We start from the raw sequence: 19098 nt of genomic DNA, 5'->3' as shown, positions 1-19098 counted from the left end.
CAATATCAATTGAAGAAATGCAGAATTTGCTGTGGACCATCATGGAAGATTCCTGCTTTTGGCCCCTATAGTTTCATGAAGTGCCGATAGGTGGCAGTGCCTTCAAAATGGCATCTATAATGGAGGTGCATTCCAACAGAGAGCTACCATTGAGTTTCTTTTGGCGGCAAACCATAGGACCTGGTAGTGAACAAAAGCACGGTGATTCACTGGGCAAGGTGTCTGTTTTCATAGCAACAAGGTGCACAAACCTGTCCACCTCCCTGAGTCCAGCCAGCTGCACACAGCTGTAACTCTAGCAATGCCGGAATATGTGGACACACTCATTTGAGGTGATCAATGGATCACAATCGCACACCTCACTACTCAACTTGATATCTATATTGGTATTGCTGTCACACTCATCCACCAGGTGTGGTGTTCAGAGGTGTGTGCCCGCTGCATTCCTTGCCGTGTAACAGAAGACCATACATAAAGAGCAACCACAGACCATCTGTGTGGAACTGTTTGCACATTATGGGGCTGATCATGAAAATGTTTTGTCACACACTGTCATAGGCGATGAAACATGGGTTCTCATTACTTCGAACTGGAAACAAAACAGCAAACCATGGATGGTGTGTTGCTACACCACCTCTCCTCTGGCGTAAAAGTTCAGAGCCACACCCTCAGCTGGTTAAGTCATGGTTACAGTCTTCTGGGACTCGTGACGAGATTATTCTGATTGATGTCCTGCCTCGTGCTGCAATGGTCAATTCTGAAGGCTATTAAGCTAATCTCAGGAAACTGAAGTAACGACTGCAATGTGTTCGTTGCCACACAAACCCTAACAAACCACTATTTATCCATGACAATGCAAGGGCTAATGAAGGATGCACTGCATGGGAAGCAATATGTGGATGATGGGGCAGTTATTTATACAGCAAGATGTTGGCTCTGACGTCAACTAGTAGAGTGGTACCATACAGGCATACAGACCCTTCCAGTAAGATGGCATAAGGCCATCACATTGAATGGAGATTTCGTTGAAAAATAGGGTTTTGTAGCCAAAAGAGTGGGGAAGGATATGTTGTACTGGAATCCTGAATAAAACCAAGCTGCCTATGAAAGAAAGATGTGTTGAATTAGTTATTGAATGAACCTCTTATTTTACTATCAAGGAATAGAGCAGTGAGGAAATTTTAAGTGTAGTCTTTATTTCAAACAATAAAATTAAAAACTGCATTGCTGTTCCTGAATTAATCTCAGACAGGAAAAAAAGACATGTTTTATGAAAAAACAAAAGAAACTAAAGAATGATTTTTCAGTGGTGAAGCTGGATATATTACTATGAATGGTGGAACACTTACATGTGTGAAATTTGCCAAGAGGAACCACATATATACCTTGAACACAATCAAAAAAACAACAAATAGAAAATAGAATATCAACAATGTACGAAAAAACAGATTTCTATTTACTGTAAAGGACACACAAAACACACCATAAGCTTTCGGCAGCTCAGGCCAGAATGCATCGCATGGGATGGGAGCAGTAATATGGAGGCGGGCAAGGGATAGGAATGTACGGGTAGGGGGTGAGGGATTGGGGGAGAGAGGAGTGCTGTCTGGAAAAGTGTGCTGAGGCTAGAAAGGTAACAGGAGCAGCATCAGGATGTTGTGGGGCAGGAGGGTGGGGAAAATTGAGCGAAAAAGGAGAGGAGTGCGGATACATGCATGGGTGTGTTGGCAGAGAGTGGCAAACAAAGAGTGTGGGAGATGAGAATGGGGAGGAGGTGATAGGACAGAAGGTGTGGGGACACAGTATGTTACTGTAGGTTGAGGCCGGGATAATTACAGGAGCAGAGAATGTGTTCTACGGATAACTCCCATCTGTGTAGTTCAGAAAAGCTAGTGGTGGAGGGGAGGATCCAGATGCCTTGGGCTGTGAAGCTGCCATTGAAATTACTGTTTGGATGCATGTTTTGCCACAGGTTGGTCTACTCTGCTCTTGGCCACAGCTTGGTGGTGGCCTTTCATCCTTGCGGACAACTGGATGGAAGTCATAACAATATTAAAAAATTGTGCAATGACTGCACCAGTTCTGCTAAATGACATTGTTGTTTACACAGGCAGCCCAGCCCCTGATGGGGCAGGATAAACCTGCGGCAGGACTGGAATAGGAAGCACTGGGTGGGTGAACTGAGTAGGTCTTGCATTTGGGACATCCACAGGGATATGATCCTTGTGGCTTAGGGGTTGGGGCTGGGAATGGCATAGGGATGGATTAAGATGTTGGAAGGTTGGGAAGGCAACGGAACATCACTTTAGGAGAGATGGGAAGATCTTGGGTACGATGTCCCTCATTTCAAGGCATGATAATATGTAATCAGAGCTCTGTTTCAGTCCAGGGTGGTATTGGATGATGAACAGGGCACTCCTTTGTGGCCGGTTCTTGGAAGGGGGGGGGGGGGGGGTGCAGGGGGTACGAGGGGAAATGGCATGGGAGATCTGTTTGTGAACTATGTTTGGAGGATAGTGCCTGTCTGTGAAGGCCTTGATGAGACACTGGGTGAGGGAGTTCTTGTCACTGCAGGTGGGGTTTACTGTGGGCAGAGGTGTGGGTGGAGCCATCAGAGAGGAGATGGTCAATGTCTAGGAATGTGACATGCTGGATTGAGGTGAACCAGGTGTAGCAGAAGGGAGACGTTTTGAGGTTTGAAGGAATGAGATAGTGTGTCTTGGACCTCAGTCAAGATCATGAAGATAATAACGAAGATATCATCAAGAACCTGAACCAGACTAGATTCCTCTAGATGGTCCATAAACAGGTTGGCATAGGGCGGTGCCATGTGGGTGTCCATGGCTGTGCCACAGGTTTGTTTGTGTGCCTTCTCTTCAAGGGAGAGGTAGTTATGGAGACAGGATAAAGTTAGTAAGGTGTAGGAGGAACGAGGTTGTGAGTTTGGAGTCTGAAGGATGTTGAAAAAGGTAGTGTTCAATAGCAGTAAGATCATGGGCATGAGGGGTGTTTGTATATAGGGACATGACATCAGCAGTGATGGTAAGGGATCTACAAGGTAAACAAAGGGGGATGGTGGAGAGTTGGTGAAGGAAGTGGTCATTATCTTTGATATAGGAGACTAGATTATGGACAACTGATTGGAGGTGTTGGTCAATGAGGGCCAAAATTATTTCTGTTGGGGCACAATAATCAAATGCAAAGAGGAATTCAGGATTGTAGAACTTGTGGATATTGGGGAGCACGTAGAAGGTGGTTTTGGGGTGTCAGAGGGGTGAGGAGGAAAATAGATTCAGGGGAGAGGTTCTGGGAACGGCCTAAGGCTTTAAGCAGGGACTGGAGGTTGTGTTGGATTTCTGGGATGGTATCGATCTGGCAGAGTTTATGGGTGGTGGAATCAGAGAATTGGCAGTGGCCTTACACCAGGTAGTCACTGTGATTCATAACAACTCCCATACAGGTGGCCACCTGGGGAACTGATGAAGGCTGTGGCCAAAAGCTTATGTGTAAGTTTCTTAATTGTGCCTGCCTGCAACTTGAGATGTCATCTTTACAGTAAGTAGCACATTGTTAGAAAATCAAATAGTTATTAATGAGAATAATAACATTCCTGAAGTAGTTACATGTGAGGCCTATAAAGCTATTTGTGTTGTGAAGGCAAGAAACACACTGGGAGGTAACTGTGTTTCACAAGAAATGTTTAAAGTTGGAGGAAAAATAGAAGAAAAGAAAGTTGTAAAATTATTTAAAGAATAGAATGAAATTTTCACTCTACAGTGGAGTGTGTGCTGATATGAAACTTCCTGGCAGATTAAAACTGTGTGCCGGACCAAGACTCAAACTCGGGACCTTTGCCTTTGGTGGGCTAGTGCTCTACCACTGACCTACCCAAGCATGACACACACCCCGTCCCCACAGCCTTAATTCCACCAGTGGCTCGTCTCCTACCTTCCAAACTTCACAGAAGCTCTCCTGCGAACCTTGCAGAACTAGCACTCCTGGAAGAAAGGATATTGTGGAGACATGGCTTAGCCACAGTCTGGTGGATGTTTCTAGAATGAGAGCTTCTGTGAAGTTTGGAAGGAAGGAGACGAGGTACTGGCGGAATTAAGGCTGTGAGGACGGGGTGTGAGTCGTGCTTGGGTAGCTCGGGTGGTAGAGCACTTGCCAGCTAAAAGCAAAGGTCCCCGAGTTCAAGTCTCGGTCCGGCACACAGTTTTAATCTGCCAGGAAGTTTCTTATTTAAAGAATGTTTGCGAAAGAAGACAATTTCCCAAATGTGGAACAATGCTGTTAATATACAACATTCTAGAAAAGGAGAGACAGACAAGACAGGAACTATAGAGAAATCATTGTTCTCTCTGTAACGTGCTAGATATTCACTAGAATCAGTACCAACTCCATAAAAGTACTTTGGATTTAAATCAAGTAATAGGCAAAAAGTCAGCTGAAGAACTGGATAAAGCAGAACCGACCACTTGTGTGGTACTGTCCAGAGATAGCAGTGTCACAGCAAAGTCGGCAACACGAATTGATACCACAGCCATTAACAATAACATATGGGAGGTGCTCCAGATGAGCACGCCTCCCTCTCAGCAACAGCAGCACCTCATGCTGAGGTGAGTACGAGACGGAATCCAAAATTTTTGGGACTGGTGCTGCAATCTGGAAAGTAGGAGTAGTAGATTTTTGCACCGCTAGGTGGCAAAAGCTGCATATCTGATGAGTCAGTGTGTGGAGTGGCATTCAGCTGGGGGGTCGTGTTGCATGTCCACAGTGATTTCTGTAATAATCTGTGTTTGGTGTGTGGCGATTTTACGATGGATCTGCGAACACAACAGCGCATGTGTATCAAACTCCGTGCAAATCTCAGGAAAAGTGCTATGGAGACCCTTGCAATGATTCATATGGATTTATGATTATGACCCCAGAGACAAAGCAACAACTGTCCCAGTGGAAGAGCCTGGGCTCTCCAAGACCCAAAAAAGCGAGACAGGTGAAGAGCAAAGTGAAGAGCATGATCATCATTTTCTTTGATACCTAGGGAATTGTGCACAAAGAATTCGTCCCATCCAACCAAACAGTGAATTCCACATACTAATGTGATGTTTTGCGATGGCTCCATGAAAACGTGCGGCGACGACGGCCCAAACTTTGGCGTCAAGGGAACTGGCTGCTGCATCATGACAATGAGCCCTGACACACGCCTTTGCTCACCAGGACCTTTTTGGCAAAAAAACAACATGGCGGTTGTACCCCACCCACCGTACTCACCAGATTTGGCACCTTGTGACGTTGTGCTATTCCCAAAACTGAAACTCAAGTTGAAGGGCCGTTGGTTCGATACTTTAGAGAGGATTCAAGAAGCATCGTTGGCGGTGATAAACACCCTCAAAGAACAGGACATCCAGAAAACGTGGCAGAAGCACTGGGACTGGTGTGTACATGTGGGTGGGAACTACTTTGAGGGTGATTGTGACTATTAGTCCAAAGGAAAAGTTTTCAACAAATGGTAGCACCAGTCTCGAAAATTTTGGATAGCACCTCGTATAGTGCTGAGCACACAAGAGGTATTCCCAGTTCGAGATCTCAGCTACACTGGTCAACATTGTTAAGTAGGACAATGACAGTTGAAGTTTCAAATGTTGAACATTGTACCTCAAGAGAACAGTTTGTTAATTAGTGCATCAAGTAATGCTCTGCTAGTCTATGGCAGTTGTAAATTACCCAATACTCCTTTGGTAAAGAACTAAATCACACATAAGTAAATCTTTCATTCATTTATGAAATAAAGTGAACTAACATTTCACGTGTTCTATTCTGATGAGCCTTCTCCCAGAGCAATCAAAGAACCCACAGTAGTCTGGTCAAAACAAATGGCAATGATGATCAGCATTTAATTTCTTCGTTATTCACACCAGATATCTGCCTGTGCAGAAATTGTGCACAGTTTTCTTGCTGTTTCCTGTTTTATTCTGTTGATATAATTTGTCCCCTATTTTTCACCATGACTGGGCTGCCACAGAAAATATCTCTAACCAAAATTGCACAGTTTCAGGCACAGCAAACAAAACACCTGCTGCTCACTGTTAGCCAATTGATGTCACTACTCAACAAACAGTACTGCCGCCGGTAGCTGCTCTAAAATTTTGCCTGTACCACAGCAAGGCAAAGAACGATCACACTACGGGGTTCAATTAGAGGCACACTTCGCTCCCTACAAAGTAACAGGTATAGAGCACAATGCTTATTGTCCACTGTTGGTCCCAAAGTGTATTGCCTCTGTATTAAACTCTATGGAGGAACTGTTTCCTAGAAAGTCACATGTGACAACAATGTGAATCTGTTAGATAAATATTTTGACAGTCAAACCCACATAGCTGCTGCTTGGCTTAAATTTTTTCCTGCAAATCAGCAACCTGCTCAAACAGTCATTAAGAGGATAACAGAACTTGGAGGTCTCACAAGATATTGTAAGTTTAAATGTTCATGCGGAATTAACTATAGTGACACAATGCCATTACACAGAATGTATCTGACGCACACATTCATGCTGCAATTCTAAAACTGCCTGACCCTGATTTAAAATACTGCACTATTTATAGTGGAATCTCAACAGAGATTGATTTTGAAGTTCCATTTATTTCTTTTGTTCATAGTGCGCTAGACACTCAGGCTCATGTATGTTATAGTGTTTAAGTAGTTCAGAATACAGCTCAAACAATAGAAACAGTAATACTGTTAGAAGTAAAAACTTAAGAGCCTTGTAGCACATGGAGTGTGTTACAAAACTCTTGAGAGATAACCATGTTCTCAGTGTTTTTCAGGGCATGACCGAAAAAATTGTCATTGTCGTATTACTAGTTGCTTTCAATGTGGACATGAAGGTCACAGTCAAGTCGTGTTCCTACATGGTAGGCAAGGCAAAGATAACAGCCACTGTCATGTTAGTGTGCGGTGACCATAGCCTTGCGTAAAGTGTACACTGTACAGGCCGTGGCACTCACTCAGGCACGAGATGAACTTAGTACTTCAGCATCGCGGAAAGCTTTCCCTGCAATACGCAGGCAGGCAAACACACTTTTCGTCCATTTACAAGTGGTAAAAAAAAAGACAATTAAGTTGCAGTTGGACTCTGGTGCCACTGTTTCCCTAATAAAGACACTTACGACAAAATCGGTAGACCATCTCTACAGCAGCCTACTTCTATTATATCTCCTACACTGTGCAAGGAATTCCAGTCCTTGGTGGGTGTATGTAGTTTGCCAGCAACTTTCCAGGGAGTGACAAAAGTGTGCTTCTTTTCATGTACTCAATTCTAGAAACATTGTCAAGATATTTGGATTGGCATAACAGTGTCCTACTTTTTACTAGTGTTGTGTCACTTGTAACAACAACAACGCTGTACTATTGTACATATAAGTAAATTTTTTTTCCATCTGATTTTTCGATAAATTAGTGTAATCGATGTTCTGATTTCATTTCTTTTTTGTTTCATGCCATTGTGTTAAGAAAACTGTAAACAAATTTTCAATGTGAATATTAATGTTTAAGTCAAATGTCAAGCAATATTGTAATATAATTGAAATGTAACAAATGTTGAGACTGTTGTAAGATATTTAAAATTGTAACTGTGCGTCTGGTCCATACGTAGGCAATGTGTTAGGATATGTAGAATGCAAAACCTCGGGTGAATACCCTGTCTGTAAGGGAGCGGTAAAAGGTGGATGGCAGGCGAGCGCAGGAAAATGCGCACGGGCGCTGCACGGCACAACGGGCTCACCAGTAGTAGTTGGAGTTTGGCATTGGTCTGAGCAACACGTTCTGGATCGAGGAGGCTCTCCTGGAAGACGTAGTTTCATTGAGCCTCGGGTATGCTATTCCAACGCCCATACAACATGGCAAAATTCCATAGGCACTAAACGGAAAAGTATTGCGACGCTATGAAGAAATAAAGTGCCGGTACGTCAAGAGCCATAGCTGTGGTTGTATGTGTGCTCTGTGCCTCGCCATTTCGCCGCCTGCCAACCGCCGCATCGATACAAACAGGTTGAAACTTTTAGTACTGTATTCGTATGGACCAGTGTTACTTTTGTTCCATACTGTTCAACAACAACTTAAATTTTACCAGAACTTTCCTATCATTTAATTATCCTCACAACTAACCTAGACAGGGTCCTTTCCAAATGTTGTGCAATCCGAGTGTCCCGAGATGAAAAATTAAAATTTTGTGTTAATAATAATTACTTGCAGACCTAACTATGTAAGAATGGTGTTTAAAGAACTGTTTTGTTAATGAACCAGTAAATGAATAACGAAGGTCTGACAAAGTTGGAAGACAACTTTAATATTGATTTAGTAATGAAGTTTAATTATTTCGAGACAGATATAATGGTATTTAAATAACCAGGAAATAAGATAAAGAGAGTAGTAACTCATATATTGGAAATCTTGAGCGCATAATGAAGTCAGTAATTAATTTTTTTAATACAGTGATCATAACAGTTTCAGGGTCCCCGCCCCCTTTTTTTTTTTTTATTCATTTGAATTCTGAAGTGTTCTAAATTGATTTGACCAGCAAAAGTTAAAGTCAATATAAAAGCCAAAATTTATCATTGTTTTATCTTTATCAAAATTGACATTGTGTGTGAGACTCGAAAGTGCCGTTTCAAGGGTAACCTATGCCCGATTTTAATCAGATCAATAGACAGTACGAAGTTTTGTAGTATACATTATAGTGTAGTGTTATTTATTTATGGTTTTTCCATATCAGTACAGAACATGAAACCACCAGTTCAATAGATTTTCTGGTTCTAAAATTCTACTATATTATGCAGTGTTACTACTTGTTGCTTTGCACGAATATCTGCCAACTTGTACAGGGAAGAAACTCAGTAAATGCCTAATTAGGCTGGCGACCGTATTATTAACAAATTGGTAGCATCTTCTGTGTTGTTTTTTTGTCCGTCCTGACGTGTAGTTGCATTTCGGACTTACTTGACGTATCATTGTTATTACAGAGTGGGTGTAAGTCTGATTAGCCACCATTCAGGTACACGCGGTCAATATCTATACAAAAATCCTGTCTTGTAAAGTCAACCTCCATTCACTTATCATAGTACAGGTTTTAATGAGTATTGTGTGCTCCACACGCGCACGTTACACACTGAATTTTTCAATAGGCACCATCTTGATTAAGTGGTGAAATTGTCCTCGTAACCCCCTATTCAGTAGAAAAGAAACCCATATGACCATTGCAAGAACCAGAACCACAATTTAGCACAGTCACTGCTACATTCTGCATATGGCAATACATGTTAGTGTTCAAAAAATCTTCAGTGAAATATCGTACTGTAGTGGGGCATCCTCCTCTAGCATTACTTTTCCTCAACAGTAGTTGTTGATACTAGAATTATTTTTCAAATTTTGGACATGTCAATATTATCTAAACTGCTTTTCTGAAAACTTTCATATAATTTTATACACAGTATGTTATATTTCAAGCTAAAATTTATGAAAACTAATTACTTTGTTTTTGATGTTACATTCGGTAAGTACTAGCTCTGAATGTACAGTAAAAAAAAAAAAAAAAAAAAAAAAAAAAAAAAATTAGAAACATTTGAAATTACGAATTATTTGGCAGACTTAAAATTTATATTATTAATTACACAATCCATTACTGTTTACTATGTTTATTTCTGGATTCACTTATGAAATAATAATGGAAACTAATAGAAATTCATTTGTCAAGAAAACTTTTAAACCGTCTGGAATATTGTTATTACCGCAGAGTGCGGGAGTAGTAAGCATGCCTCTGATGTGATTGGATGTATTTTTGTATTTTGGGCGAACAATGTAATTTCGGCTTTGTTAATGTGAAAATTCAAAAGACTATGTGATATACTAAAATACAACAAAATATAGTAAAATAACAACAAAAATTCTGCAGCAACAACCTTTAAATTTATTTAGATCAATTCAACCATGAAGACCTAAAATGTGAGAATTTCAGCTTCAAGAATCAGACCCCCTAGACAAGAAGAACTAGGGCTAACTCTACACGAGAAGCTAAGTAAACTAAAAAGTTTATTGCAACCTTCGCTCCTCTCAAATTTTTCATAAAAGACTTTGCTTATTGTAGTGGAATTAGGAAGGAGAGAGGAGATTACAGTATGACATACAGATATTTTTAAAGCCACAAAACCACATACTATTATCCTAGACCAATAACATTGGTTTATATACAACTGAGGTAGTGTCCTAAATTTGTTTAAGCAATATGCACAGAGTCACAGTGTGAGAAATAATATACTGCATAACTCTTTGGTGAGGTCAACAATGGACCTCTCCTGATGTTCCAGAGTGTTAAACTCTGTCTGAAGGCCAAAATGAGACTGTTAGCAGATTGCTTTGAGTTGGTGGACATTATGTATGTTTTCTCCTTCAAGTAGAGCATCTTAAATAGTTTTAAAGGCATTTTTATGAGGACTAACACGATCTGTACCCAATCAACCAACCAAGTTTGAAAGCAATGAGATTTGCATAATAGCGTATTCTGCTGTGTCGAAGTTTCATATTAACTACAAGCTCTACCTTCTATGAGACAAGTGATACAACTACACATGGTGGTCAGATATTTCTGGTATGACTACATAAATATACGAAAATCATCTGAAAATGTAAATGTCCAATACAGTGAGCATGTCATAAAATAGTAACTGTGAGCCTTTGATGATTTCTGCAATTGTGCTGCAAACTTTCAACCTCCAGCTTATAACAGATAAAGTTAGAAAAATAATAAGATAGACTAGGTTGGTTGGTGGTTGTTTGGGAGAGGGGACCAAACAGCAAGGTCATTGGTCCCATCAGACTAGAAAAGGGTGGGGAAGTAAGTCCACCGTGCTGTTTCAAAGGAGACATCCTGGCATTTGCCTGAAGTGCTTTAGGGAAATCACAGAAAACCTAAATTATGATGGCTGGACGCATGTTTCAACCGTCGTCCTCCCGAATGAGAGTCCAGTGTGCTAACCACAGCGCCACCTTGTTCAGTGAACATATACTACAATTTATTTAACCCATCTAAGGAGGACAGTACATGTAACATTCCAGTGTATATAGTTTAAAGTGAAACAGCCCGAAGTTACAGCATCTCCTTTTCTTTCATTTCATTTCTCATCCGTAACCAGACATACACTTTATATGGAACGTCTGATAGCAGATTACTCTCACTGCACCACAAATTTACATGCAAGATCCAAACATATACAATGGAAGTTAGCAACTTCATTGTTTTTTATCTGACCATATCCTCACTACTTAGTAGCTACTGTAAGTAATCCTTACCTGGAAGAGAAAAGGGAACTAAGTCATACTGCACTGCTGCTGCTGCAGTAGTATACAATGAAAGTTATCTCCTAACAACCAGCAAGTACAGTATGCAGCAGATTGAGAAAAATAATTCATTTTATGGCTATTTTCATATATGACAATGTGTTTCCTGTATGGTGGGTGAAGCAGACACCAATACTGTGCACAGAAGTTTGCATGTCTTCTACCCATATTGCCACAGAAAAAATTAATTTTTAATGTCTATACTAAAACAGGATTTCCTGGACAATGGTCAGAGTTTAGTGAAACATCTACTTACGTTAGAATTTACAGGTGCTCCCTAAATATTATGTCTGGAATACCAGAGGAAAAGAAGTCTTGTGGGTTTAAACTTGAAATTCTTGGTATGTCCTGTGGACATTGTATTTTCTACTGAGATGATTATAAGTTGATTGTGTGAAATTTAATGTTGTCTCATACTGTAACAATACTTGTTAGAAAACATTCTGTAGCACCAACTACTGCTAAATGTGTATGAAGGAATTAAGTAATCACAAGGGAAATATGCCAGAGACACGTATCATCAAATAAAATGTCTGTGGATAAGACCTGTCCAAATGTGTACTTGGAATATTCCTTGCTATACTAAAATTCTGAAAAAGAAGCTCAACATACATAACTGACTGTCACATTATCTAGTAGACATTATAGAAACCTAATACACTGCCATTATCACTGCACTGGAACATATAGAGTTCAGTAAAAACTACTTCCTATTTCATACAGTAGCATTCTGTTTAATCACCTCTATCAGAACTACCATTAACCATTCAGAACAAGGACAAGGGTTTGTTATAAAACATTATACTTTGTATCATTTTCACAGCTGCATGAGAGTTGCGGGCAACAATATTTCACCACTGTAGTAGTGTCCTATCTGAGCTCTCAACAATCATCTCTTCAAGCTCTGTTTCTTCTGCAAAAATCTTTATACTCTGGTACTCATTATAACCATGAAAATAACTCTGCTGTATTTCTGAAAGTCATTAAGCTATACAGCCTGTTCCCTTGTTGCTTACAACAGCTTTAACAAATACATATTTCTGAGGCCTGCTTGATGGTACAGATACTTGCATACCTTTGTGCCTAAATACAGGAGTTCGCTTCAGGATATCTGGTCGGCACTGCTAATTATAGTTGCCCAGAAATCATGATTTCTCAGAAAAAATTGAATGTCCACATCTACAGCATCATTGAGTAGAAAAGTATTCATTGCTCAAAAACGTGTAATCAGAATAATTGCTGGTGCCCACCCACGGTCATCCTGCAGACATCTATTTAAGGATCTAGGGATCCTCACAGTAACCTCACAGTATATATATTCAATTATGAAATTTGTTGTTAATAATCCAACCCAGTTCAAAAGTAATAGCAGTGTGCATAGCTGTAACACCAGGAGAAAGGATGATCTTCACTATGCAGGGCTAAATCTGACTTTGGCACAGAAAGGGGTAAATTATGCTGCCACAAAAGTCTTTGGTCACCTATCAAACAGCATCAAAAGCCTGACAGATAGCCAACCAACATTTAAAAATAAATTAAAAGAATTTCTAGATGACAACTCCTTCTACTCATTGGCTGAATTTTTAGATATAAATTAAGGGAGGGGAAAAAAACCAATTTAAACATTAGTGTCATGCAATATTTTGTGTAATGTAATATCTTGTACAGACTTTTTTATTAACCTGACACGTTCCACATCATTACGAAGTGTCGTATTCATGATCTATGGAACAAGTATTAATCTAATCTAATCTAATATTTAGAGAATACTGTAATACACGATGTCCTGGTGTACTGGCTTCTTACATCTACATATATGTGATTGTCTATTGCTTATTTTATACAATTACAGACGATGGGATCCATGCCTCATTTTGAAATGGATTATGTGGGTTAACTTATTGCAATCTAAGTCTTTCACAAATTTTCAGTACAGTTAGTAAAAACGATGGTCAATCTTTATATCATCCCCGTCCCTGTATCATTGTACCAAGTACCAGTTCTGGAATGTGACTTTATTTATAACATGGTTTCCAGTGATCTGTCTCACATTGTCGATGTCCCCTTTCTGTGACTTAGTACCATGTAGCTTCCAACATGAGAGTTATATTGTCAGGACACATTTTCGTAATTATTAACAATGCTTCCATCAGTTTGGTTCTAAAAAGCTCTTGTTAATCTTAGACATATACCTCTCTGCATACATCCAATGTGCACTTTTCAACAATGGTAGTGCAACTGTAGGTCCAACTACCTTCTGCAATGCCTCAATGTTCACAAAGATGGCACTATTGCATAGTTATATTACTGTTTTATTTGTTTTGTTTTGTTTTAGGGCACAAAAACAACTCTGCTCATATGCGCTCATGTCAGAACTGTAGAACATGAAGACAAAAAAAAAGGAGTTAAAAATGGATACAAGTTAAACCCAATCAATGGACGGAAAGGCAGCTAAAAACAGGGACTTGGAGAAAGGTTCATAAAATACGCCATAGAGACAACGAGTGTCCTGAACAAAAGATTAAATGTTCTTCACCATAATGCTACAATAGATAAAAAATAAAACAAGGTCGACAGCCCACGAGTTGTTCACTAAAACGGCTGATAATTCAGGCAGCATAACATAACTGAGAATGTAAGTGGTTAACAAAAGGGCATTCTGTCAGGAAATGGTGAACCGTCAAAAGTTGAGGGGAATGAGCACAAAGTGATGGGGATCACCACTTAACAAATGGTGATGGCTAAAAAGACAGTGCCCAGTATGTAACCTAACTAAATTGATCTTGTGGCGAGAGAGGCGAGAAGAGGCTGACCAAACCGTTGGGAGTGGTTTAATTCCCCAGAGCTTGTTCCCACGAAGGGATGGGAGGGTACGGATGAAGTGAGAGCATTATCTAGCTTCCTCATAGTAAAGGTGTCATTGTAGGTAGCACTCACAATTCTGAGAAGAGAAGGATATCGCCCAAGTGTCCTCCACACATTTCCGATGGAGGAAGGCAGGGTGATACTGGGTGGAGCTCGAAATCTCTGTGAAATAGTGACCCAAGGTGTTGGAGACAGTAACAGGTCCACTATCACATCCTCTGCTTTAGTCAGGCTAGGAATTGGGAAATGGAAGTTGGTCCCAGAGAGCTGTCGGAGATGGGCCAACACGATGGAAGAGGGAGTGGAACTGTTCAAAGAACTAGTAAATGAAATCCAGCTAGCTTTTTTGCTATCCTGAAGAACGCGACGACACTGCGCACGCATCTGTTTATAACAAATGCAGTTTGCCATTGCATATCTGTGTGCGCGAATTGCATTTCAGTTCACCTCACTCCACAAAGGGACTGGGACACAGCACAGTAAAAATGAAGTGTGTGGAATGGAAAATCGAAGGTTGCCAGGGAGGAGTAAAGCCTCCAGTTGGGCTTAGAAAGCTGTCATTCGGGCGTGCACATCGGTGGGGTAAGAGTTGGCAAACAGATAGCACACGGGAAATGGTTGCTCGAGTATGTGTCAGAGAGAATGGACCACTGTTGACGACGGGCAAGCTGGGCACTGCAGAAGGAGAGGTCCAAATGGGAATAGGTATGCGTGGAGTCTGAATGGAATGCGAGTGCTCCCGTGTTAAGACAAATGAGGTTAAGTTGATTGAGGTGGTCAGCCAAGGTGGCACCTCTTGAACAGGTTCTGGAAGAACCCCAAAGGGGGTGGTGCTCACTAGTCACCGAGCAGCAGAAAGGGGTGAGGGAGATGTCCAATACATGGGAGGAATATGCCCTGGTGATACCGTTTGACAGAAGGATGTAAACGGTACAAAGGGAAAAAGTGAAGTGAGGAAGGAAAATGCGAACTGCCACAGCTCAAAGCCGGGTAGTCAGGGATATGGTTTCAACTACGAACACCATCCCAGATGAGCAGCATGACTCCCCATGAGATGGAATGCCATCCTCAGGCGGAAGGTCAAAGTGGACCAGAAAGAAATACAAGAGGTCAAAGCGGTCATTAGGATGCAATTTTGTTTCCTGGAGGCAGAGAACACATGGACACTGCGATTCAAAGAGCAACCGCAATTCCTCATTGTTGGATCTAAGGCCACGAATGTTCCATTGGAGGAGACTCACGACAAGGAAACGGAAAGAGGGATAAAATGAAGGGGTATTACCTCGGCGGCTGCCAAGTGCCAGCCTTCGAAGACACACTGTGACAAGGCACAGAGTCTGACGGATCCTGCTCCCTGAGATCGACAGAGGCATCGGCATTCTCCTTCTGTTGGTCTGTGGAGTACAGGGCAGAAAAACGATTGGCAGTGCGCACCGGTGACACAGAGGTAGGCTAAATGAGGGTATCACATGGTGACACCATTCAAGAGGATCTCTGAGTTGGAGAAGGAGAAGACTGTTTGCCTCTGTTTGACTTCTTGGAGCCTTTGTGGGTGGCATATGACGAGTCAAATGTTTGTCGGATGGAGATTCTTAACAGTGTAAGGCGCCTTTTCCTTCACCAGGATCTGGTGAAAGGCCCGCTCATCAAGATACATGAGGCAATCTTGGGATGTGGCTGCATGGTTGCCATTGCAACTGATGCAGCAGGGAGGTGGTGGACAATCACCCTTGTGAGCATCCTTACGACAGGTTCCACATTTGGCCAGGTGTTGATGGAACATGAGTGTGTGGTTGTCAACAATGACACTGGTAGCAGTGCATCAGGATGGAAATATACCATCGGTCTGTGATAACTTCATAGCCTGCTTTGATATTGGAGGGAAGTACTACTCTATCAAACATCAGAAAGAGAGTGCGTGTGGGCACTAAGGACGCATCTACCTTTTCCATCATCCAACAGACTGCAGTGACGCCCTGATCAGAGAAGTACATTTGGATTTCTGCCTTGGTCAGACCACCGAGCAGCCAAGTGTAAATAACACCACACGAAAAACTCAGTGTGTGATGAGCTTCAACACAAATAGGTTAACTCTAGAGGAGCAAAGCTGCAAGCAGTTGTTGGGCTTGAGAATCAGACGTCGTCTCCAAAAGCAAAGTGTCATTGTGTAAATGAGCAGTATTTCACAGGACTGGCAACTGCACCAATGCCTTTCTGAATAATAAATGGATTTACTGTTGCACAGACTGACTGTCTGAAGTACTTGAAACCATGAGAAACCATGGTGCAGCTGGCATTTAGTAGACATAGTGTGAAGAAGATGAGTTGCAAGAGAATCCCCCATGATTGCCAGCATCTATGATGGCACACTCCTTTTAACTGGGTTCCCCCCCTCAGAAGGGGGTGCACCTGCCTTAGGTGATTGTTCACACCTCAGCTCACACCACCTGAACACCTGACAAGAGGGACCAATTGGCAATTTGGCAAGGTAGCAGCTCATGCAATCACCCCTCCCTGGGCATGGCCTGTACCCGGGGATATGTGCGAACCCTACCTATTGACCCGGGGCTGGGAATTACTCTTTAGCCAGTCACCTGTTACATGTCAGACAGGTGGGCTGGCCTTCAGGAATGCACAGGCAGGAAGAAGAAAAAGAGGAACCTCAAACACCGAAGCGGAGGAAGAATAGGAGAAGGGGTAAGAAGAAAGAAAAAAGGAATGAAAAACAGCGGAGAGAATGTTCTGATATCTGCTGCTGAAAATGCAGAACACATTTCCAAAAACATACAAGACATGTTCCCCAAGGGAGGGGAAAAAGAATAGCATGAGGGCAGATGCGCAGCATGGAAGGGAAAAGATGCTGCAAAGGCTGGGGCCTTGTTGTAGCCAAGCATGAACCTGCCAAAGAGTGGTGAGCCCCCTGAGGTGATAGTTATATTATTGACAACAGCAGTTTGCAAGACACAGTTCCAACTTGGGCAATGTTCTGCAAACTTCCTGAGAGATTTCACCAAAACCTACATATCTTTTCATCTATATACAAACCTGGCTCCTCCAAGTTCTCCTAAATAAACCTTTCAGTAGTAAGAAGGTTGTCATGTGGGCAGCACTATGAGTTCACACCAGTATCGAGTCAGTAACAGAGCACTTTTCACTTTTGGATCCAGCTATGAAGCAAGATCAGAGTTCAATGTCCTGTAGACAGTGTAGTCATTAGAAATGGAGCACAAGCTCAGGTTATGAACGAATGGGGAAGTAAATCAGCCATGCCCCTTTCAAAGGAACTGTCTGGGCATTTGCCTGGAGCGATTTAGGAAAGTAACGGAAAACCTGAATCTCGATGGCCAGGTGGGGATTTGAACCACTGTCCTCCCGAATGCGAGTTCAGGGTGCTAACCACTGTGCCATCAGTCCTCTAGCTAAAATTTCGAATATTCTGAAAGGTATACTAGTATGACAACTGCACAAGCTCCATGATTTTATTTATATCATCCAGCCCACCCAGTAAGAGATTGGTTAAAGCTTTAAAAACATGGATCCGCTTGTGTGTTCATTGAAGCATCTTTACCCTCTCCTTTTTTAAATTTCTGTGGCTCTTAGTGTTTTTCAGATCTCCAGAATGCAACCCAGTGAGCGTGTGTGACATAGCATGATGGATTCTTCTTATCGGTTTTTCTACTCCCATACATAACCAAATTTTTTTGTTAATTTTTATCTAATTTTCAATACATTTATCTGTTGACATGCGACATCTACATGCGAATCTCAACTTCTTATTTAGACTTAATTTTAATGGAATTTATTATTCAGATTTCTATTTTGATTGTTTTGATTTCATTGGTGTAATTGCTTTTCATTAGGGCACTTATAGTTAGAAAATACAATTACTTGATGTTAGTACTACAGTTCGTCACACACACAAAATCTGTAAGCTAATCAATATATTTCAGAAAAGTGACCTATGCCATTCAAACGTTAAGCATTCTGTCTTTCCAGTAGAGTATTTTAAATGAACTAAAACTAAATATTTTCTGAAATAATTAAACTTGAATTTCAGAGCCACTGTCAATTTCTATTGCAGATTTCCTCACTACCACTGTTAGATTCTGATCTTTGATCTTTGACTACCTATCTGGGTCAACAGTTTCATAATGTGTAGTTCTTCAGACTGAGTATCTTAATCAAATTCACTGCTGATCAGATGCTTTATTCTCTCTTTTAGATAAAGCCATCACTGAATACAGCCAGCTTTCACCTTCCTCTTCCTTCCCAAAAGTCACAATATTCACCTGTAGCTGGTTGATACATAATCTGGGGATTGTTAATATGTGACACACAGATATCCATACTAGTACAGACATCTGTCTTTTGAGCTTCAACTTTTTTTCTAGTGTAATGAAAACACATATGCAAACACCTCTCCCCCCCCCCCCCCCCACACACACACACACACAGAGACACAGAGAGCAACCCAAATGCAAACATCCATCACTACAGCATCTCTCATAGACATGATGTTGGACAGATCACGTGCAGAGATAAGAACTGTTTGACAAAGGGTTTTACACGAGGTTTTGGCAGGTTATGGTCACTAGCATGTGTGGCAAAGAAATGAGTGTTACCACAGCCATGGGTGTGCTCACAAAAGAGCAGTATATCAAAAGCTATGAACATCTCTGTGGTGTTACATTTGTGTATGTGCCCCATATCAATCAACTACACGCGAGTAGTGACCTTTCCTTGTGTTTTATTATTTCCATTTTAGAATTTATGTTATGTAGTTATTTGTGCTGTTTACAGTTTGTCATAAACGTGAACTAGCAACAAATTTCAGCTGTTTTT

At 41.3% G+C, this 19098-nt stretch overlaps 1 protein-coding gene across 1 annotated transcript in view; it reads right to left on the bottom strand.

Moving 5' to 3' along the window:
* LOC124555535 overlaps positions 1–19098 on the bottom strand; it is a 319899-nt gene that overhangs the window by 127507 nt on the left and 173294 nt on the right. The window lies entirely within an intron of this gene.

The sequence above is a fragment of the Schistocerca americana genome, chromosome X, assembly GCF_021461395.2.
Source record: "Schistocerca americana isolate TAMUIC-IGC-003095 chromosome X, iqSchAmer2.1, whole genome shotgun sequence".
Lineage (NCBI taxonomy): Eukaryota > Metazoa > Arthropoda > Insecta > Orthoptera > Acrididae > Schistocerca > Schistocerca americana.
Note: the sequence above shows the minus strand (reverse complement) of the source record. Positions and strands in the feature narration are given on the sequence as shown.